General features: G+C 44.8%; 1 protein-coding gene across 1 annotated transcript in view; it reads right to left on the reverse strand.

The window, feature by feature from the left end:
* The window catches only part of EPC2 (enhancer of polycomb homolog 2), a 75,093-nt gene that overhangs the window by 16,476 nt on the left and 33,451 nt on the right, over window positions 1–25,166 (reverse strand). The gene's annotated exons all lie outside the window — the stretch shown is intronic.

Here is a 25,166-nt window from a genome sequence, read left to right on the forward strand (position 1 = left end):
GAGTATTTAGAGGGGATGAAAAGCCTGGACATAATGAAATCCAATAAAAATAAATAAAGTTAGGAGACCCCCACATATTAGACAGCATAAATCTGTGGCATTCAGCTTACCATTTTGGAAATCAGAGGGGAGGAACACAAGTGGCCAGACATGTGTGATCCTGTTATTAGGCAGGGCATCAGTACAATGCTCTAGGTGAACCAGGGCTGTCCGAGGTTTATTAAAGGGGTTTTCCGAGACTTTATTACTAATGACCTATCCTCAGGATAGGTCATCAGTATCTGACTGGTGGGGGTCCGACACCTGGGACCCCCGTTGATAAGCTCACAGTAGCCCTAAGCCATGTGACATCACGTTTATTAGTCATGTGGCCAAGGAGCAGCTCAGCCCCATAGAAGTCAATGGGGCCGAGCACGATACAAAGCACAGCCGCCATACAATGTACGGGCGCCGTTACTGGTTAGCAGAGAGAAGGTCACAGTGCTCACAGCAGCGTTGGTGCCTTCACAAACAGCTGATCGGCAGTGGTCCCAGACTCCCAGGTGTTGGACCCCCCACCAATCAGATACTGATGATCTATCCAGAGGAAAATCCTTTTAATTGGTATAAAACGCATGCACAGAAGTAGCTGGGCATCAGATGGTTGCCATGGCAACTGATACACAGTGTCTCTCCACAACCTACATCAGATTGGGTGTGAGAGCCGGCACCCCCTTTTAAAGGGAACCTGTCACGTTCAGCAGCAGGTTACAGAGCAGGAGGAGCGGAGCAGATCGATATGTAATGTTGTGGGCAGAGAGTCAGTATAACTTATCTTTTCCTGATCAAATTTTTAAGCTTATGGGTCCAGAGGGCGATCCTACCCAGTGACTGACACCCGTCTGTTAGGGTTAAGCCAATTGGGCTCAGATTACGGTATCCGAACCAGACTCCTCCACGGAGGTCATACATCTTACAGTAAAATGGAGCCCATATTATTAACCGCTTAAGGACCTGCGCCGTACATGTAAGGCGGGCTAACCGTGTGGGTGCAGTCACTGACAGCCGGGCTCCTGCTGCATCGGTGAAGACGGTCAAAAGGTGACTGCAGCATGCGAAGGGTACGGATGCCCTACGCTTCACCGCGCTGCAGTGATGTGGACCCGATGGCAGAGAAGGCAAGCCTTCCATAGGCATCGGAGCTTGCCTTCTACGGAAGCCTGTGAGATCCAGCCCTTAGGCCCCTTTCACACAAACAAGTTTTTAAGTGCGGGTGCAATGCATGATGGGAACGTATAGCACCCGCACGGAATCCTGACCCGTTCATTTAAAAGAGTCTGTGTACATGAGTGTTGTTTTTCACGCATCACTTGTGCATTGCGAGAAAAATCGCAGCATGTTCTATATTCTGCATTTTTCACGTAGCCCTGGCCCCATAGAAGTTGATGGGGCTGCGTGAAAAACGCATTGCATCCGGATACAAGGTTTTTCACTGATGGTTGCTAAGAGATGTTTGTAAACCTTCAGTTTTTTTCATCACACGCGTGAAAAATTCATCAAAACGCATTGCCCCTACGCGGAAAAAACTGAACAACTGAACGCAATCGCAGACAAAACTGACTGAACTTGCTTGAAAAATGGTGCGAGTTTTCATGAATGCACCCAGAGCTAATCTGTATCGTTCTTGTGAAAGAGGCCTTAGGCTGGGCCTCTCAGGCAGGCTGTCGGCATCAAAGCTGACAGACAAGGCATTACAATACAGGTGGTATTGTAATGCATTGCAGAGGGGATCAGACCCCAGAAGCTGAAGTCCCAGAGTGGGACAAAAATAAAAAAGTTTTTCATAATAATAAAAATTGTGATTAAGTTTAAGTAAAAACATTAAATTTCCCAAACTAAAAACACATAAAATTATTAATAAATTATATATATATTTTAATAATAATAAATAATAATATATATAGAGATAGACATATATAGAAATATGTTATATAAAAACCAGACATTGTTTTTTTGCCACGTCTACAAAAATATCACATGATCCACCCCCTCACCTGAACTCCGTAGAATTTTTTTTTATTAAAAACTGCTAAAAAACAATAATTTGTCACTTTACATCACAAAGTCATCTCATCCTGCAAAAAATGAGACCCTACATAAAACAGTCAGGCAAAAAAAAACTATGGCTCTCAGAATATGGAGACACTAAAACAAGATTTTTTTGTTTAAAAAATGCTGTTATTGTGTAAAACATACATAAATAAAAAGTATTAGGTATCGCTGTGTCCGTAAGAACCTGCTCTATAAAAAATATCACATGATCTAACCCCTCAGGTGAACACCGTAAAAAAATAAAAATAAAAGCGATGTAGTAAAATAGTGCCGAACAGTCAGCCCATACCGAAAAAAGTGAGCCCCTACAGAAGCTTTTTTCATAAATGCTTTATTATGTAAAACAAACAAACAAAAAACGGTCATATTTAGTACTGTCACGTCGGTAACAACCTGCTCTATAAAAATACCACATGATCTAATCTGTCAGAAGAACATTGTAAAAAAACTAAAAATAAAAACTGCGCCCAAAAACTATTTTTTGTTACCTTGCCTGACAAAAAGTGTAATATAGAGCAACCAAAAATCGTACCAACAAAACTACCACCTTATCCCGTACAGGGCTCCAGATGGCGACCAAAATGGTCGCCAATGCGACTTAGAATTTACAAATGGCGACAAGACTTTTTAGTCTTGTCGCCATTTGCGACTAGACCCTCCCTCTGCCGTTGAACAGCGGCGGGCACAGGAGCTGATAGTTCTCTGCCCCGCCGCCGATGTTCTCCTCAGCCTGAGGCAGTGAGTCACAGCACACAGAGCCGCTGGCAGCAGGGAGGGGAGGGGCTCGGGAGGAGCGTAATCTGATCCTAGAGTGGAAGCTGCTTCTGCCAGCCCCTCCCCTCCCCGCCCACCAACCAATCAGAGCTGAGGCAAACACTAGCAGCTCTGAGTCACTGACAAGTACAGGGAGAAAGAATCGAATGAGTCACAGGTGAAAAGAACTAAAGATCCGACTTAGTTAGTGACTCATTCGATTCTTTCTTAGACTCCCTGTACAGTGTGCCCCCCCCCCCCCACACCCCAGTATCAGAAACATTGGTGGCACAGTGTGCCCCCCTCCCAACATAAACATTGGTGGCACAGTGTGCCCCCCACAGTATAAGAAACATTGGTGGCACAGTGTGCCCCCCACAGTATAAGAAACATTGGTGGCACAGTGGGAAGTGGCAATGAGGGTTAAAGAATAATTAAAAAAAATTAACTCACCTCCTCCAGTTGATCGAGTAGCTGCCGGTCTCCTGTTCTTGCTTCAGGACCTGTGGTGATGTCACTGAGCTCATCACATGGTCCATTACCATGGTGATGAATCATGTGATGAGCACAGTGATGTCATCACAGGTCCTTTGACAGGTCATGAAGAAAGAACAGGAGACGACCAATTGGAGGAGGTGAGTTAATTTTTATTTTATTTTTTTAACCCTCATTGGCACTGCTCACTGCGCCACCAATGTTCATTATATTGAGGGGGGCGCACTGCGCCACCAATGTTTATTATATTGAGGGGGGCGCACTGCGCCACCAATGTTTATTATATTGAGGGGGGCACACTGCGCCACCAATGTTTATTATATTGAGGGGGGCACACTGCGCCACCAATGTTTATTATATTGAGGGGGGCACACTGCGCCACCAATGTTTATTATACTGGGGTGTTGGGGGTGCGCACTGCGCCACCAATGTTTATTATATTGAGGGGGGCACACTGCGCCCCCCAATGTTTATTATACTGGGGTGTTGCGCACTGCGCCACCAATGTTTATTATATTGAAGGGGGCACACTGCGCTACCAATGTTTATTATACTGGGGTGTTGGGGGGGGGGGGGGTGCGCACTGCGCCACCAATGTTTCTTATATGGGGGGGGCGCACTGCGCCACCAATGTTTATCAAACTGGGGAGGGGGGCGCACTACGCCACCAATGTTTATTATATTGACCTTCTACTAAGCATTCTGTATTAAAGAATGCTATCATTTTCCCTTAGAACCATGTTATAAGGGAAAATAATACAGTGAATAGACTTTTATCCTAGCAACCATGAGTGAAAATCGCACCGCATCCGCACTTGCTTGCGATTTTCACGCAGCCCCATTAGCTTCTATGGGGCCTGCGTTGCGTGAAAAACGCACAACATAGAGCATGCTGCGATTTTCACGCAACGCACAAGTGATGTGTGAAAATCACCGCTCATGTGCACAGCCCCATAGAAGTGAATGGGTCCGGATTTAGTGCAGGTGCATTCTGGTATTTTGAATGCCAGATCCGGCACTAATACATTCCTATGGGAAAAATGCTGGATCCGGCATTCAGGCAAATCTTCAGGGTTTTTTCACCGGAGATATAACCGTAGCATGCTGCGGTTTTCTCTTTTGCCTGATCAGTCAAAATGACTGAACTGAAGACGTCCTGATGTATCCTAAATGGATCGCTCTCCATTCAGAATGCATGGGGATAAAACTGATCAGTTCTTTTCCGATATTGAGCCCCTAGGACGGAACTCTATGCCGGAAAAGAAAAACACTAGTGTGAAAGTACCCTAAAATATTAAGTTTAAATCCCCCCTTTCCCAATTTTACATATAAAATATATAAAATAATAAATAAACATATTACATAGCGCTGTCCAAACTATTAAATTATTAAAAAATATCTCCTATGTGGTGAGCATTCGCCATTTTTTAGTCACCTTGTCACCCCAAAAAATAGGATAGGACTGCTCTATTATGGGCCGAACATTTCATAATATGCAAAATGCACGCGGCTTTTTTTGGTGTTTTTTTTTGCGCGGTATTGAGTATCGCAATACTTTATGGTGACGAAAGCGAATCAAAATTTTGGTATCAAAACAACCCTATGCCGATCTGATCGGCGTAGCGTTGTCACGATACCAAAATTTAGATTCGGTTTCGATTTGGCGACTAAAAATTAGATTTGGCTCCTAAATTTTTCAGTTCAGGAGCCAATGGCTACCAGGTATTTTTTTTAGTCTGGAGCACTGCCGTAGTTTCCAAAATGGGGTCATTTTTTTTTATTTTAGTTTCTACTCTAGGGGTGCATCAGGGGGTCTTCAAATGTAACATGGCAACTTAAAATTATTCCAGTGAAATCTGCATTCCAAAAACCATATGGCGTTCCTTTCCTTCTGCGCCCTGCCGTGTGCCCGTACAGTAGTTTACGACCACATGTGGGGTGTTTCTGTAAACTACAGAACCAGGGCAATAAATAGTGTTTTGTTTGGCTGTTAACCCTTGCTTTGTTACTGGAAAAAAATGGATTAAAAAGTAAAATCTGCCAAAAAAAAGGAAATTCTGAAATGCAATCTATATTAATTCTTGTAGAACACCTAAAGAGTTAACGTTTGTAAAATCAGTTTTGAATATCTTAAGGGGTGTAGTGTCTAAAATTGGGCCATCATAACTGAACTGGTCCTTAAAAATCTGGTTTTGGAAATTCTTAAAAACTTTAAGATTTGCTTCTAAACTTATAAGCCTTCTAACGTTTTAACAAAGTCAATGTCATTTACAAAATGATCCAAACATGAAGTAGACATATGGGGAATGTACAGTAATAACTATTTTGGGAGAGATCACTATCTAGTTTAAAAGCAGAGAAATGTAAAATTTGAAAATTGCTAATTTTTCAATTTTTTGGGGGAAATTTTGTCTTTTTATAACTAAAAATAACTCAAATGTACTACTGCCATGAAGTACAATATGTGACGAGAAAACAATCTCAGAATGGCCTGGATAAGTAAAAGCATTTTAAAAGTTATCACCACAAAAGGGACAGCTTAGATTTGCAAAAAAATGGCCGGGTCCTTAAGGTGAAAAATGGCAGGGTCCTGAAGGGGTTAACAAAGTTTTTAAATGAAGCAAAAATCGCTCAACCCTTGTCCTTATGCACACAGATACAGGAAAGCCTGTCACTGATGGGACCAGGACCACCCACTGCGCTACTAAGGCCAAAATGAGCCGAGCTTTTGATCAGCAAATGACACGTTATACCGATTCTTTTACTACAAAAGCTTCACTCCTCAACACTGAAATTGCAACAAAGAGAACGAAAAGTAGTGGAATTACTAAAATAACAGGATCGATTAGATGTGTACATGCAAATAAATATATAAAAAAATTAAAAAAAAAAGAGAAACTAAATATTAATCTCAGTGTATTCAGTATCTAGTACGAACGCCTCGCTCATACACACATGTACACACCTTGGCTGCTTTCAATCAGGTCATTAATGGTTGTCTGAGGAATGTTCTGCCACGCTGAATGCACTTGGGCACGCGAATCAAGATCTGTTGCTGGCAACTTCCTTTGCAACTCCTGACCAATGACGTCCCAGATGTGCTCGATGGCAGACAAGTCCGGGGACATTGGGGGCCATGGTAGAGCGTTTAGGCCACGCAGGCTGCTCACAGTAGCAAGAGCAACATGTGGCCTGGTGTTGCACTGTTGAAAAACATCTCCTGGGACACTTTGGAGAAATGGCCGTACCACTGGTCTCACGACCAAATCAATCTAATGCTGAGCTGTTAGTCATGAAATGAAGATTAGAGGGGTCTGGCAGTACATTATGCCACCCCACACCATAGTCCCAGGAGTAGGACCAGTATGACGTTCCCTTGTGTAGGCCACTTCATGGCATTGCCCACGTGGTGTCTAGACCAATCACTGTGTGGGATCGCTGAAGAGGATAGACCCTCATTCAAGCCTCTATTGCCATCTTGCTATGCACCTCTATAGCCTTTATAAGCGGTGGCGTCAGGTGAAGAACACCTGTAACTGGACGTCTGACTTGTAGTCCAATGTCGTACAGACACCTTCAGATGGTTTGTGTAGACACCGGTGCCACCCTAGGCCTGGGATGGGACGGCCACTAGAATGGATCACTACGCGCCATTCTTCTAACCGGGCAATCCATCCCATGCTGAGGTTGTCCTCTGTGCACCTCTTGCTGTCATTCTAGTTTGTTGTTGTTTGCCCAGCCATCGGGACACGTAACACTGAACAGAGCCGGCATCTAATCTGCCAGACTGATAAACCAAGGTCTCTCAGTTCAAGGACTCAGTCTCTCCCAGTATGTGACAACTGGCACAAGTGGCGATAACTGGTAGGTCAATAAACAGGAGGCATCACACAATCATCCCACTTGACTTGATCAGATTTCTGAGGTTTCATGTGGCTAAAAAACTTTGTTCTCAATCTGGCTTTTATGGCCCTCCTACATGGCCCAGATTGGAGCTTGAAAATTTAGCAGATCTTGGCGACCCCCGCTACGTCCTCAATTTGCATAACATTACGGTTCGTCCTTCCTGGTGCCGGAATTTCAACGAGGAGGAGAAGAAGTGTATACATTAACCGTCTTAGCTCCTTTCTGGCATGTGCCAGGGGTAGTGTGGCCAGAAGCACTCGATTAAATCCTAAAGCCACTAAAAGCTTGTACAGGCTAAGGGCTCGTGCACACGGAACGGACACGGAAAGAAAATGCGTTTTTTTTTTGCAGACCGTATGCGGTTCATTTAAATGGGTTCGCCCCAAAAAAATAAAAATAAAAGTTACTGTGTGCATTCTGTATGTCCGTTCCAAAAAAGAACTAGAACATGTACTATTACTGTCCGCATTACGGACAAGGATAGTACTGTTCTATTAGGGGCCAGCTGTTCTGTTCCACAAAATAGGGAATGCACACGCATGTCATTTGTATTTTTTGTGGACTGCAAAATACAAACGGTCGTGTGCATGAGACCTAAGGAAAGGAAAGGGAAAAGAAAAAAAAAAAAAAAAAAAAAAAAAAAACACACACACACCACACACAGACAGGACTATTTAGTCCAATTACCATTTTACTCGCCAAACGCAAACCTACAAAAAGAACAACATGCAAAGAGGTATCTCCCAAGGAAGAGAACCACCTCATCAGCGCCACCAATTGGAAGTGACTCCTTATGAGTGAAGATCCGACTTTCCAACAAGCCATAAGTAGATTCAGCACCCTGACTAGGCCAAGGCATCGCACGGAGCCAGTTAGAATCCTACTCCGCACTGACAAGGGACAAGCATCCAGAAACAGATGTCTACGGATGGGTATCTGGCTTGGCATCTTCCCTTGTGAAATCCCAAGGCTTGTTGAAATGCTGGATCTTGACTCATAGGGAGCCACTTCCAATATCTGGCGCTGGCGAGATGGTTCTCTTCCTTGGGAGATACGTCCGATACGAATTTCTCATGGAGCAGTCAATAAGTCCCCACACCATGTAGCACTTCCAGTAAGTCTCCATACAGGTCTCTAACCACTTCACATCCGCCCATAGGATATAAACGTCCCATGGGCAGTGCTCCAGACAAGAAAAAACATCAAGGCGCCATTGGCTGCTAATCTGAAAAATGTAGGAGCCAAATTAAATTTTTTTAGTCGCAACATTTTTGTCGTAACATAAGGGTCAGAAACGGGGTTTTCTTTAGCCCCTTGGCTATTAGTTTTTTCCATTCATAAACCTCCACATTGAGCTCCCAGCAACAGATAGACGCCTGCAGGGCACGCTGGCACTTCTGGTGTGACTTGGCAGAGGCTCTGTTCCGCCATGCTGTCCCTGGCACTTCATGAGCAGTCGGCAGTGGCGCGTGCACCCCTGTTCCATGAATGGCAGTTAAATTATCGTGCGTATTCATACGCATTAGACATTTTTTAGGGGGGGAACCTGTCTGTACAGGTGTACATGACGCTTGTACAGTCGTTATTGCAACTAGGGATGAGCAAATCGACTCCGGATGAAACATCCAAAGTAGAATTGCATAAAACTTTGATCCCCAATTGCGACCTCTCCCGCTCACCATGTCTGCCATGCTGCATGCCCTAACCCTGCTGTTCTGTCAAGACTCCACCTGAAGCCATATTTTAATGAGGAGCGCCGTTGGGCCTCTCCTGCACATTAGCCATACTGTGCTTACAAAAAGGATGGACTAAGTGCAAAAAAAAAAAAAGGAAGGAAGGGTGTAAAGTGGTTGTCCCAAATGGCCATTTATTACATAACCACAGGTTAGATAAGCCTGGGCCCCCTGCAGACGAGCTTTGCTACCACCGCGAGTTCGCAACACAGCACCCGTCCTGACCTCCCAGCACTGACGGAAATCACATCGCATTATAATAATTTATGATGCTATGTAACCCCTACAGTTCTGGAATGTATTGGATAACACGGAAGGCATTATGTCAGTGTTATCCAATACATTGCAGAACTGTAAGGGTGACACAGCATCATAAATCAATATAATGCTATGTGACCCCGGCAGTGCTGGGAGGTCAGGCCGGGAGCTACGTTGTGGACTCGCTGCGGGAGGAACGTTAGTCTGCAAGGGGCCTTTGGCTGTGAAACATCACATGGCCAGAGATCACAGTGTAGCAATGCAGAATGGCCACTAGTGAGGGGGGTCATTTTGGGACCTGCACATTGTAATGACAGGCCCAATAATTCTCACAACTGTAGGGTTGCAATGCGACCCCATTCACTGTCACGATTTGAAACCCTGCACTACATTACGATGATTGGTCGCACTGGCAACAGTGCATTCCTTTCTTTTTATTTAGCGCACAAAGTGCACCAGGACCTGTGACAGAATTGCGTAAACCAGCTATGGAATCAGTGTCATCTGCTAGTGCGAGGAGACAAAGCCCAGCGCTACTCGGCACTGTGTGGCTGAGCGCACTGCAGCCGTCCACCATCATTGCCCTCTCTTCACCACCACTTACCCCTTACATGGGGTGCACAGGGCACCCTCAGCACATGGCGCAGTGTACGCAGAACGCTCACCTCAGTGCGTTGCATGACTGAAAAACGCGTCTACTTTAGCTGCCCCTTGTCTATGGAGCAGTCGGCAGTGAGCGCACTCCCCGTTTTCATAACTGAAAAGCAAATTCAGCGCGGGAGAAGGGGGGTGTGAGAGGAGCAGCCAATGGTACGGCAGCATGCCGATACTGACCAATCAGCAGCCTCCTCACTAATAACGGTGCTCTGTTATTGGATTGCTGTGTGTCTGCTGGATGCAAGACCTTTCTTCTTAAAGCGGCAGAGCAGCGGAGGGTCTAGGCGCAAATGGCGACAAGACTACAATCATAACATATGGACCAAGCCCTCACTCTATTGGTAAAATCTGAGAAACTTGGTCAACACATTTTGATCAAAACACATCTAAGCCCACCTACAAAGCGACAAGGAGTGGCACCTTCATTTGTGAATACGCTCCTATCCTGGGAGTAGTATTCATGTGCACCTTTGCCCCACCTATCTAATAGGCGACCTTGATTAAGGTGGTACATATAGGCGTGTGCGCTCCTCCTCCCGCCGGTTGGTATTGCACATGGAGGCAACACACTATATGTGCGAGATCTGCGCTCCTGATCATAAATACATAACGGCATAGGCGGGTTTAGCGTAGGACCCGCCTGAACTGAGACCGCCTTATCGCTTGGTAGGCAGGCTTAGATGCGTTTCGATCAAAATGCTTAGTCCATATGTTATGCTTGCATCTATTATTATAGTGCATTATTTTCTGTGATTGTATAAATGTAGCCATGTTCATCCGCAACATTCATCATCATATCGTGCAGGATGTTTTATATCCTGTGCATGCGCAGTTGGATCGACGAAGCCTGTGCCAGTAGTCCACACGGGCGCAGACTACTGTGTACACTGCGCCTGCACGAGATTACGGCACTTGGAAGAAATGACGTCAGGGCAAGTGCAGTGAATAAATTAACTGGTAGGCGGTGCTGGGCTCCAGAACGATGGGGCTCCTTATCAATGTAATTTACATAGCAATAAAAATCACTTTCTGATGAATAAAAAAAAAAAAAAAAAGACACACAGAGCAGTCGTGTGCATGAGGCCCAAGAGTGAGATCATTTAATACAAAACAAGGAGACTGCTGGGCACATAAGTTTTTGGGGCTGTTAACCCTCGATGTGTTAAAGAAAAAAAAATTGAAAATCTGCCAAAAAAGTGAAAATTTAGAAATGTCATCTCCATTTTCATTTAATTCCTGTGGAACACCTAAAGGGTTAACAAAGTTTGTAAAATCTGTTTTGAGTAACTTGAGGGGTGTAGTTTCTACAATGGGGTCATTTATGGGGGGTTTCTATTATGTAAGCCCCACAACGTGACTTCAGACCTGAACTAGTCCCTAAAAAGTGGGTTTTGGAAATTCTTAAAAAATTTAAGAATTGCTTCTAAAATTCTAAGCCTTCTAATGTCCTAAAAAATTTAAAATTTTATTTCTAAAATGATGCCAACATAAAGTAGACATATTGGGGAATGTTAAAGTAATAAATATTTTATGGAGGTATCACTTTCAGCAGAGAAATTGAAATGTAAAAAAAATTGCTAATTTAAAAAAATATAAATTTCCCCGAATTTGGATTTTATAAATAAAGGTGAAATATCGACTCAAAATTTACCAGTGTCATGAAGTACAATGTGTCATGACAAAACAATCTCAGAATGGCTTGGATAGGGTACTGTCACACTAACTGATCAGTTTTATCCTAATGCATTCTGAATGGAGAGCGATCCGTTCAGAATGCGTCAGTTCAGTCCCTCTTACGTTTTTTTGGACGGAGAAAATACCGCAGCATGCTTCAGTTTTCTCTACGGCCAAAAATACTGAACACTTGCCGGAATGCTGGATCTGGCATGAATTTACATTGAAGTGTATTAGTGCCAGATCCGGCATTAAGTGTTCCAGCAAAACGAATCCGGCTTTCCGGTCTGCGCATGCGCAGACCTTTAAAAATTCAAGAATAAAAATGAAAAATAAAAATACCAGATCCGTTTTTCTGGATGCCACCGGAGAGATGGATCCGGTATTTCAATGCATTTGTCAGACGGATCCGCATCCAGATCAGTCTGACAAATGCCATCAGTTCGCGTCCGGATTGCCGGAATCCTGTGCCGCAAGTGTGAAAGTACCCTTAGTAAAAGAGTTACAAAATGGATTACCACATAACGTGACACATGTCAGATTTACAAAATTAGGCTCTGTCAGGAAGGGGGAAATGGCCCGGATGTGAAGTGGTTAAGGAGATTCAGCGCCCTGCCTAAAAATAAGAAAGAAATAATAATATCCTAGTTGCAAATTTCTATGTATAAGGTCTCATTTAAGTGCTACATGCATTTTTTTGGGGACAGCACACTGACCTATCGATTTCTATGAGGCCATGCACACGGCCGCATTTTTATTTTTCAATCGATCAGTGTGGCCGTTCTGCAAATGTTCCTGTTCTAGTCAGGACTGCGGACGAGAAAAGCAATTTCTATTGAAGGAAGTGAGAAAAACGTGCAATGCTCACATAAGGCATCTGTATTTTGGGCATCTGTGGTATGCAGACCGAAAAGCGGACATGGCTGTGTGAACGAGGCCTAAATAGCAGTGTCGGGGCTGGAAAATAAGAGGAGCACTGCTTGAGAACGGTCCCAGCAAGTGGACCGAAACGTTGCATGGGTGAATAACGGACCACACATTTTTTCACCATTTAGATGTGCTGCGGCGTTTTCCTATTTTAGGTTTATCACTACGCCCTTCCTTGAACTGAGAAATAAGGTGTGCTGCCCTGATTTGAGAAATAAAAAAATAAATTTTATATATATATATTTTTTTTTTTTTTTTTTTTTTTTTTGTCGCCGACTTCTATTTTTGTGATATTTTCTAAAGATGTGTAAATCTTTTTGCAGAGCCACTACGCATTCTGTTGTCTCTAGATTTGTTAAATTGGCTTCATATATACACTGGAAAAAACAAACATACACAAAAAAAAAAAAGAGCCTGACCACACATTATTGCAAACGCCTCCATTCCTGAAAAATAAAGCTCAATTTCTTCAGTAAACAGAGAAACCCCCATTTCAGAGCAGATAAATGACATCAGTATCGACTTCCCCCTTCCTAATCAGCTGCCTCTATGCGCAGGCACGGCGTCCCGTATCACCACAGCAATATAAATGTAGACCTACTAAATGTGCTAGAAATACATGAGGGCAACCAACCTGGCGATCCAACCGCCAGCGGCAAGTTCAATTACTGCAGACGCCAGGGTTTCTTCTGATTTATTTGCATGGAGGCGACGTATGGCAGCACATTCCTGCTGCACCTGGTACAATGGCTGACACCAGATAGCGACAAGGCATTTGGCAATTTGGGAGCTGTTGTGTTCGTACGGTCACAAAACAACCAATCCCAATACACGTTAGATGAATGACAGCCATCCCCACCATCTGGTGTGTATAGGGGGCTCCCTTCTCTCCTCCGATGGCAGATATGGGGGGGAAAAGAGGGATTGAACATCTTGGATCTCAACATGCCAGATTTTTTTTGTCCTCTAGAGACAAGCTGCCACCAGGGGTGACTGACAATGGCTTCCTTTCCCTATTGAGAGCACCTGCATGCTTGGCCATGGCCTGTTTCTCACTGGCATAAGTCGTTTCGGCAGGGGAATAGCCTGCTGGATCTGTAACTACCGTGCGCTGCCTGAAGTCCGCTCGGCCCCATTCACTATAATGGGGGCTGACGGACATCCGATCGCAGCATGGCGAATATGCTGAGAGGCAGCCGGACAAAAACTGCTGCAAAGGGAATAGTGGTCGGTCAGGAAATAATTCAGGCAACAGCTATGGCGGTTTTTGCTTTATAACTGTTCAAGATTAGTCTGAATGCTGCAATACCAGCCACAACCAATGGACAGATATGGCGCCATTTCTGGAAGGGGGGGGGCCTTTATATTTTTTAGACAATATGAGCACATTTCATACAGTATTACCAATTTGTGGGATTAAAGGGGGTTGTGTCCTCTAACACACTGGTGGCATATTTTAGCCATAGTCCACCAATGTCCAATAGGAGTGGGTGGTCCCATACGTGGTGGGCTCTCCGTTCACTTCTATGGCATTTCTGAAAATATCTAAGTGAGTAAACATGCGCAGTGCCCTCTCCATTCGCTTCTATGGGATTTCCGAAAATATCCAAGCGAGTGCGCTCGGCTATTTTCTGAAGTCCCATATCAGTGAATGCAGGGTGGCTGCGCTTGCTCGGGGGAGCCAGTTCTGGACATAGGAGCAGGTCCCAGAGGTGTGACCTGACATTGGGGGCATAGCCTAGCGAAATGCCACCACCGTCTGAGAGGAGATCGCCCCCCCACGAGTTGTTTTTTGCATAGATTTCATGAGAAACGATTCTGGCGTGCTCCATCACGTCACATTATGGAGGAATTCTCTCTCCTTGAAGCCGTGAAGAATGGTACGCCTCATGGAGACTGTGTACGGAGCATGTGGCGGTTATCTGAGCTCCCACAATGCAATGCTCTGTGGTACCATGAAAGCATTACTACCACCCTTTACCTATAAATTACATACAATTCCTATGGAATATTTGGCAATGTGTGAGACATGTCCACGTGCGGAGTATCAGAGGGATTGGAGCCGCACAGACTGATCTGCACCATTTCATCCATGTCCAAAGCTGAAGAGGAAAAGGCACTTTACACACAACCCCCATCATCCAGATCTACTGAAAAGCTAAGCCCTGCGGACCGAGCGATTGGATTTGTGCAGCCGCGTTCCCCCCGCAGGAGCCGGCATCAGAGCGCTGGCTTCTAGTTAAATAAGCTATTCTTCAATCCCAGCACGTAGCGGCCCCATCCCCCACCCTGACACCACGGATCTGAGGGCCTCGCAGAACAAGCAGCAATTTCACCGTCAGATCAGTCACAGAACGGCATCACAATTCCTTCGGAAAATGGCACAATTGTAGTTTTTCCTCATTGAGATTAAGGACTTTTGTTGTTTTAAGACTAAATGACCTGCTGGCGTTAAGGCTCGAACACAATGATGGTACTCCCATTACAGCCTCGCAGTTCCTCATCTGCTTATGAGAGATACCTGCTCCGATTTATAGTTAAAAGCTAGAAAAGGGACACCAAACTAAAAGTGCTGTATAAAGACAGAAGCCGGGCTGAGACGACGGCTTCGGCCGGCGTAAGATGTCGTATCTTGTGGCCGTAGACTGTTAATGCTGCCAAGAACCCACCATCAGGACCAGAACAGATGACGGCTGGCTGTGCGGTCACTGTTGGTGCTGCTAAATTCACAATCGTGACATTTATAAAGCCTAAAATTGGCCAAAAATCTGCATGGCAGCCAATGCAAAAGACACAGCGCACAAGACCCTTACACCCACCCCGAGAACATAAGAAATATCAGCTGATCTTTACGTAAGGGAGCATTCACGGGCTTCACACGGTCCTGTGAACGAGTCCTAGGGGCTCATGCACACGACCATTGTTTTGCGGTCAGTTTTTCACGGATCTGTTGTTCCGCATGCGAGTTTTTTTCCCCCACTGATTCAAGTCATCTTCCGTTCAGTTATTGCACAAAACATATCTGTAGGGTTTCCGTATTTGATCATTTTTTGCAAATCGGAAACAGAAACAGTAACTTATTAATCACCGAACACATGAGCAATATTGGCTGGGCATAGCATTTCTACAGTACGGATCCGCAAAATACGGATGTGTTCCGTATTTTTTGTGGACCCATTGACTTGAATGGGGCCCCAGGACTGTGATTTGCGGACAATAGGACATGCACACGGAGTAACTTCTGTATTTTCTACAGCCCCATTGAAGTGAATAGTTCCGCATACGGTCCGCAAATAAAACAGAAGCGGAAAGAAAATACGTTTGAGTGCATGAGCCCTAACTGATATTTTTTTTAAATATATAACAGAAGTTAATGATGGGGACCTATAATATGGCAACCAGAGGAATGTCCTGGGAGTCCCGTTAGAAATATAGGTCGGACAGGAGATATACCGCCACAATCTAAATGTGAGCAGTGGTGAACCAGACTAATGAGTAGGCCTTCTTTCCGACAGCTGTAAATCTATAAAAAGGGCTGTTACAGAAGTTCTCCTGGTCACAAATGAGGGAAAAAAAACCTAAAAACATAAACTCATGGTGCTGGGGTCCAAACAGTGCGCCACTTCTGACTCCTATCTCAACATGGCAGGAAAAAAACCTCAGCCTCAGTGATTACCTGCTGCGGTGAAGAGCCGCCTCATCCAGTGATTGGCTATCCCGGCCGTGTCAGGATAGGAGCAGGAAGTGACGAGCAGCAGAGACCCTGGTGCCATCAGACTGGCAGCAGCAGTAGATTGTGAGGATAAGAACTTTTTCCCCCCTATTAAAAGGGAACCTGTCACCGGTTTGTAACCATAAGAATCATCGGCATCCCGAGATAGTTCTCCCCCACCCTAATCATTCAGGTTTTTTTTTTGTTTGTTTTTTTAAACACCTCCAAGTACTTCTTTCACAGTATATAAATTAAATGCTCACCTCATCACTTCCCCTATCTAACCCCCACCTCCCGGAATCTAAAGGTCCTAACCTCCTCCTGAACTCACGTCCCAAATCCTGCACATGTGCAGAACCAGTCACCTCACTCGCTTATGAAAAGAAATCTAGAATATTCGCGATTACGAAGATATAGCATTATATTCTACATCTTCACAAAGTGCTGATATTCGCGATAAAAAAAAAAAAAATTGCGATTAGAATATTCGCTAACACTACTCCTCATCTCACGCTGATCATATAATGTATACTGCGCAGCTGCGTGACTTGGAAGAGAAGGGGTGGGGAAAAAATATAACATGTCCTATTCTTGTCCGTTTTTAGGCATTGTTACAATGGATCTGCAAAAAACAAAAAAACTGAAGGCACAGATATCATCTGTTTGTTTTTTATCTGCAATTTGCAGACCGCAAAACTCGTAAGGTCGTGTGCATTTAGCCTTCGTGTATTAAAAAGTATTTATAGAAAGGCGAGTGGATGAATAGGCTTAGTAAGTGATGACAGGTTTCCTTTAACTTGCTGCCCGAGGGAACTCTTTAAACCGAGCTGGAACACCCTGTTGTCAACGTGGCACCTGTGACTTATCCCGCCCCGTTATAAGATGTCGTGATCCCTGTATTCTTGCATCGTGCCCTATTTTGTAGGTGTAGAAGCCCAGGGTTGTACACGGCCATAGTAAAGCACCCCCAAAATGATATAGGGCCCTACTCTCTTTCTGCCTGGAGATCAGAGGAATGCGGTAGAGCAAGGCCTCATGCACACGACCGTTGTTTTATTCCGTGTCCACTGCACCGTTTTTTTGTGATTTTCAATGGGTCCGTTGAAAACTCTGCTAATGCACCGTTTGCCATCCGCATCCGTGGTTCCAGTCTGTAAAAAAAAAAAAATATAACCTGTCCTATTATTTTCACGGAAAACGGTTTGCGGTCCCATTCAAGTCAATGGGACCGCAAAAAACGCGGAGGCACACAAGATTGTCACCCGCGTCCGTTTTTTTCCTATCATTTGCATGGCAAAACTGTCTTAGACTTTTTTATACTTTCCTTTATGTCTGGTGGTCCTCCAAAAATAAAAGGAAGACACACGGAAACAGATCACGGAACAACGGAACCCCATTTTGCGGAATGGAACACAACGGTCGTGTGCATGAGGCCTAAGGTAGATGATCGATGGCCAAGTTTGAGCCATCGGATGGCGTCTTACTGAGGTATTCTACCAGGGGCGGATTGGCCACAAACCCTACAGGGAAATTTCCCGGAGGGCCGATGCACAGGGGGCCACCTGAGCCCTCCTCACAGCCGCCAGCTGTGGCAAGTAATGATCTAACTATCCCCTCCTGAATTTAACTATATTGCCATCCTAAGGCAACTGGAGTAGGAGGACCGCACGAGGCAGCTGACCACGACAGAAGGGTGGCTTTTGGGGATATACTCTGATGTGGTATTTGGCTTTGCTGGGGTGGTATGTGCCATGGATAATGTGCCACAATATGTGTTGACCATGTCTTCTATCATTTTGGGTCCCACTTTTAGTTTTTTTCCAGGGCCACCCCTGTATTCTACATGGAGTCACTACAGCACCATAGTATGCCGCCGCAGGGACTCCACGTGCCACGTACAGGATCCGCTCTGCCATTAATGCAACTCCTACGCCTGCCCTGGGCCGTTCCATAATATAAAAGTAATAAAATAAATAAAATGTAAATGAAGTGAAACTGACAAGGAACAATTTCCACAACAGATGAAGCATGAAATTTAATTAAAAAATAAAATCAATTTTTGGCTTATCCCAAAAACACACAGTATTACGCCTCCACCCCACGAGGAAACAGATGTATCTGGCCTTTGGAGTAAACAGAAAGAAGTCATATGGGCTGTACAAATAAAAAAAGACACGCTCAAATAACGCAATACGGATCATGTGATAATCCGACTCCCAGGGACCCAAAAACAACACACACAACGTGGATCCACTAAATAAGAAGAAAATGATAATCAGTATGATCGGAAGGAATCCTAAGTCCTCATCCACGACCCCCCCTTAAACCATAGGCAGCAGCTGCGCTCCTCGAAGGGCTGGTAATAAGATGCCGCGTCAGAATGACCTTTCAGGTGCCGAGAAGACTAATGGAGAAAGAAAAATCTAAATGAGCATTTGTACTAATGAACATTAATCCCAAGGCAGGGCGATCCTGCGGGCTCGGCCTGGAGTCAGCTCTCATTCATATACAGCGTGGTTTCTTGGAGGGGGAGGTGGACGATGAATAATGCACATCTGATTGATTGCTGCACCAAATAAATCACTATGAATACGTGGATGGTCATTCCATAAGCAGATAGAAACCTAGAATGTGTCGGCAGATAAGGAACCATTTGGCCCATCTAGTCTGCCCAATATACTGAATTAGAGTGGTTGCGATACCAAATTTTTGATTCGATTTCGATACCATGCAAAAAAAATAAACAAAAAAAGCCACGTGCATTCCTCATTTTTAAAAATGGCGAATCACACAGTTTTTATTTTATTTTTTCTGTTCCGGCATTCACCACCTAGATTTTTTTTTATATTTTAATAGTTTGGACTTTTCTGACGTGGCGACGTAATATGTTTATTATTTATATACTTTATATGTGAAATTGGGAAAAGGGGGTGATTTATACTTCATATTTTAGTTTTTTTTTTTTTTTTTTTTTTACACTTTTTATTTAATAACTATTTCCCCCCCTTAGGGGCTAGAACCTGGGATCTTTCATCCCTTTTCCTATTCAGCCTGATAGATCTCTATCAGGGTGAATAGGAGCTCACACTGTCCCTGCTGCTCTGTGCTTTGTGCACACAGCATCAGGGATGTTACCATGGCAACCAGGGCTTCTGTAGCGTCCTGGCTGCCATGGTAACCGATCGGAGCCCCAGGCTTACACAGCTGGGGCTCCGATCAGAAGCTGCCACTGCACCACCAATGAGGGGAGGGGAGGGGAGAGGTCCCTGATTTTAATACTGGGGGGTTGAGATGGGCCGGCGCACTGTGCCACCAATGATTTTAATGGGTTAGGGGGCACACTGCACCACCAATGATAATTACCCCTTTATACAGGAGGCGGGTACTGGCAGATCAGCGGCAGTTAACTGCCGCTGATCGCAGCTCCCTGTCAGGGGCAGGGTGCCGGCAATGCGATTCTGCTGCCAGCACCCGCCTCCTGTATGTGTTAAAGACTGACTACTATATGGGACTCCAGACTTTCACTATCAGGCCACACAGAGCGGCGCCCAGCGATGTCTCAGCACTCACCATTAGTCCTGGGCGCCGCTCCGTTCGCCTGCAGTGCTCCATTACTGTCTCCTCTCCTGCTCCACATGCTGCTGATTACTATCGGAGCGATGGGAGGAGACATCAGCTTCACTAGTGGGCGTTCCTTCTCCCTGGCTGTAGCGCTGTCCAATCGCAGCGCAGGGAAAAGGAACGCCCACTAGTGAAGCTGATGTCTCCTCCCATCGCTCCGATAGTAATCAGCAGCATGTGGAGCAGGAGAGGAGACAGTAATGGGGCACTGCGGGCGAACGGAGCGGCGCCCAGGACTAATGGTGAGTGCAGAGACATCGCTGGGCGCCGCTCTGTGTGGAAATAAACCTATCATTGGTGGCGCAGTGCGCCCGCCCCTCCTCCGCCCCTCTCTTCTCATTGCCGCCTTTCCTCCGTGGTGCCGCCCCTCCTCCGCCCCTCTCTTCTCATTGCCGCCCCTCCTCCGTGGTGCCGCCCCTCCTCCGTGGTGCCGCCCCTCCTCCTCCCCTCTCTTCTCATTGGTGGCAGCGGCAGCAGCACAGGGGGGAGGGAGGACAGCTTCCTTCTCCCCGTGCTGCTGAGAGAACATGAGCGCGCCGATAGCAGCGCGCTCATGTTCAGAGATACTAGACTGCGCAGAAGCGCAGCCCAGTATCGAAAAAACGGAAATCCCGGTATCGTATCGATACCGGGACAAAAGTATCGATTGGGTATCGAAATTTCGATACCCGCAACAACCCTATACTGAATACTATGAATAGCCCCTGGCCCTATCTTATATGAAGGATGGCCTTAAGCCTATCCCATGCATGCTTAAACTCCTCCACTGTATTTGCAGCTACCACTTCTGCAGGAAGGCTATTCCATGCATTAGGGATCGACCGATTATCGGATTTACCGATATTATCGGCCGATATTCAGGATTTTGAACGCTATCGGTATCGGCATTTATTTTGCCGATATTCCGATAGCGTATGGGGAACACAGATCACGCTGCTGACAGCGCTCTCCGTGTTCCCCTTAGCAGCACAGGGGAGAAGGAAGCAGTGTCTCCTCCCCCTGTGCTGCTGCCGCCAATAAAAGGACAGGGGACAAGAGGAGGGGAGGAGCTATGGCCACTGCGCCACCAATGAAGCTTAATCTCTCATTTATTCATATACAGGAGGCGGGAGCTGGCTGCAGGATCACATAGCCGGCTCCCGACCTCTATGAGCAGTAGCTGCGATCCGCGGTAGTTAACTCCTCAGGTGCCGCGGATCGCAGCTACTGCTCATAGAGGTCGGGAGCCGGCTATGTGATCCTGCAGCCAGCTCCCGCCTCCTGTATATGAATAAATGAGAGATTAAGCTTCATTGGTGGCGCAGTGCGCCCCCCCCTCCCCCCCAGTATTAAGCAGTGGTGGCGCCTAGGGCCCCCCCACCCCAGTCGCAGTGCGCCCCCCCCACAGGATCCCCTCTCCCCTGCTCCTCCGATCGGAGCCCCAGCAGTGTAATGCTGGGGCTCCGATCGGTTACCATGGCAGCCAGGACGCTACTGAAGCCCTGGCTGCCATGATAAGCTCCATGCTGCTGTGTGCACAAAGCACACAGCAGCAGGGACAGTGTGAGCTCCTATTCACCCTGATCGATCTCTATCAGGGTGAATAGGACAAGGGTTCTAGTCCCTAAGGGGGCTAAAAGTTAGTTTAAAAAAATGAAAAAGAAGTTACAAAAAAAAAAAAAAAAAAAAAAAAAAAAATATTAAATATAAATGAAAAAAAGACTTACAAAAAAAAAAAAAAAAAAACACATTAACAATAAACATTAATTTTCAGCAGATTTGTGGCAATTTTTTTTTCAAAAATGAAAATTCCCAGAATATCGGTATAAATTATCGGCTATCGGCCTGAAAGTTCACAAATTATCGGTATCGGCCCTAAAAAAATCAATATCGGTCGATCCCTACCATGCATCCACTACTCTCTCAGTAAAGTAATACTTCCTGATATTAGTTTTAAATTAGAGGGGCAAAGGTTTAAAAGTATGTCCTCTTGTAGCAGTTTTTCTTTTAAATATTCTCTCCTCTTTTACCTTGTTGATTCCCTTTATGTATTTAGCCGTCTCTCTCATCTCCCCCTCTGTCTCGTCTTTCTTCCAAGGTCTACATGTTAAGGTCCTTTAATCTTTCCTGGTAAGTTTTATCCTGCAATCCATGGACCAGTTTAGTAGCTCTTCTCTGAACTCTCTCCGAAGTATCAATATCCTTCTGGAGATATGGTCTCCAGTACTGAGCACAATACTCCAGATGAGGTCTCACTAGTGCTCTGTAGAGCGGTATGAGCGCCCCCCCCTCTGTCTACTGGTAATGCCTCTCCCTATACACCCAAGCATTCTTCTAGCATCTCCTGCTGCTCTATGACATGGTCTGCCTACCTTTAAGTCTTCTGAAATAATGATCCCTAACTCCCTTTCCTCAGATACTGAGGTTAGGACTGTATCACTGGTTGTATATTCTACCCTTGGGTTTTTACGCCCCAGGTGCATTATCTTGTTCTTAACATTAAATTTTAGTTGCCAGATTTTTGACCATTCCTCTAGTTTTCCTAAGTCCTTTTCCATTTGGTGTATCCCTCCAGGAACATCAACCCTGTTACATATCTTTGTGTCATCAGCAAAAAGACACACCTTACCATCGAGACCTTCTGCAATTTCACTGATAAAGATATTAAACAATATGGTTCCCAGAACAGATCCCTGAGGTCCCCACTGGTAACAAGACCATGGTCTGAATATACTCCATTGACTACAACCCTCTGTTGTCTGTCCCTCAGCCACTGCCTAATCCATTCAACAATATGGGAGTCCAAGCCCAAAGACTGCACTTTATTGATAAGCCGTCTATGTGGGACAGTATCAGAAGCCTTACTAAAGTCTAGATAAGCGATGTCTACTGCACCTCCTCCATCTATTATTTTAGTCACCCAATCAAAAAAATCTATAAAGATTAGTTTGACATGATCTCCCTGAAGTAAACCCATGCTGTTTTTCATCTTTCAATCCATGGGATTTCAGGTGTTTCACAATCCTCTCCTTAAGTATGGTTTCCATTAATTTCCCCACTATTGATGTCAGGCTTACTGGCCTATAGTTGCCCGATTCCTCCTTACCTTTCTTGTGAATGGGCACAACATTTGCTCATTTCCAATCCTCTGGGACGACTCCTGTTGCCAGTGATTGGTTAAATAAATCTATTAATGGTTTTGCTAGTTCACCGCTGAACTCTTAATAGCTTTGGGTGTATCCCATCAGGTCCCGGTGACTTATTTGTATTAATTTTAGACAGCTGACTTAGAACCTCTTCCTCTGTAAAGACACATGCGTCAAAAGATTCATTAGTCTTCTTTCCTAACTGAGGTCCTTCTTCATTTTCCTTTGTAAAAACTGAACAGAAGTATTCATTGAGGCAGTCAGCGAGTTCTTTATCTTCTTCCATATACCTTCCTTCTTTAGTTTTTAATTTAGTAATTCCTTGTTTTAGTTTCCTTTTTTCATTTATGTATCTGAAGAACGTCTTAACAATGCAGATGCACCTGTACATTACCTCCCCTGCCATTTTTCTCTTTACGATAAGCATAAAGTCAAGAAAAGGGTGTCAAAAATATAAGTCAGGTAAGTACAGAGCATAGGCATATTGTTAGGCACCTAATACAATGGGTGCACGCGACCTTTAGAGTGAGTGTCCCATGAAAAATATTCTGCAGTTTTCAAACCAGCCCCTGGATCTGAATACTATTGTAATTGCACGTAATTAAAAATGTACTATAGCCAGTGAGCTATTCAATAAAATGTACAGTATCTGTATAGCGCCACCTGCTGTTTGTTTTCTCATTTCTCAATTCACTTTGCCTAGGTGGATGCACATGCCTAGTTCTATCCTTCAACTGCCCCCTGAGCTATGAGGAAAAGAGCTGCATCAGAAGAGACACACCTCTGAGCTGTGATAGAGATGCAGCAGGAAGGACACTCCCCTTGAGCTGTCCGCTTGATATAAATCTAGCAGAGCAATGAATGGGGAGATCTCTGGATCCATGTGAGGTGCAGGGCTGGTTCTAGCTTTGTTAGAAAGATCGCTATGTGCTACATCAGGGATCAGCAACCTACGGCACTCCAGCTGTTCTGAAACTACAACTCACAGAATCCTCCTTTCCCTTCTATGAGAGATTCAAGAACAGACAAGTAAGCGTGCATGCTGGGAGTCGTAGTTTCCCCACAGCTGGAGTGCAGTGCTCCAGACAAAAAAAAAAAAAAAAAAAAATAGTAGCCATTGGCTCCTGAACTGAAAAATGTATTCGCCAAATTAAATTTTTAGTCGCCAAATCGAAACAATAAAAATTTTGGTATCGTGACAACACTATGCCGATCAGATCGGCGTAGGGTTGTTTCGATACCAAACTTTGGATTAGCTTTCGTCACCATAAAAAAGTATTGCGATACTCAATACCACACAAAAAAGACAAAAAAAAAAAAGCAGTGTGCATTTTGCATTTTTTGAATCGTTCGGCCCATAGTAGAACAGTCCTATCCTATTTTTTGGGGTGACAAAAAAATGGCGAATCGCATGGTTTTTATTTATTTCTGTTTCGGCGCTCAACGCCTAGGAGATATTTTTTTATAATTTAATTGTTTGGACTTTTCTGACGCAGCGCTATGTAATATGTTTATTTATTTATTGTTTATATATTTTATATGTAAAATTGGGAAGGGGGGGGGGGAATTTAAAATTAACACACTAGCGTTTTTCATTTCCGGCATAGAGTTCCGTCACAGCGGCTCTATACCGGAAAAGAACTGATCAGTTTTATCCCCATGCATTCTGAATGGAGAGCGATCTGTTCAGGACGTCTTCAGTTCAGTCATTTTGACTGATCAGGACAGAGATCAAACTGCAGCATGCTACGGTTTTATCTCTGGCGAAAAATACTGAAGATTTGCCCGAATGCCGGATCCGGTATTTTTCCCCCATAGGAATGTATTCGTGCCAGATCCGGCATTCAAAATACCGGAATGCCAGATCCGTCCTTCCGCAGACCGGTAAAAATGTGTAAAAAGATACAAGACGGATCCGTCTGTCTGCATGACAAGCGGAGAGATGGATTCGTTCTTGCAATGCATTTGTGAGACGGATCCGCATCCGGATGCGTCTCACAAATGCTTTCAGTCACAACCGACGACGGATCACACTGCCGCAAGTGTGAAAGTAGCCTTAGTGTTTTTTTTTTGTTTTACTTACTATTAGCCCCCTTAGGGGCTGGAACCCTTGTCCTATTCACCCTTAGGCCCCTTTCACACAGGCAAGATTTGCGCACGGGTGCAATGCATGAGGTAACTGTATTGCACCCGCACTGAATCCAGACCCATTTA

This window comes from Bufo gargarizans, chromosome 8 (genome assembly GCF_014858855.1).
Source record: "Bufo gargarizans isolate SCDJY-AF-19 chromosome 8, ASM1485885v1, whole genome shotgun sequence".
Classification (NCBI taxonomy): Eukaryota; Metazoa; Chordata; class Amphibia; order Anura; family Bufonidae; genus Bufo; species Bufo gargarizans.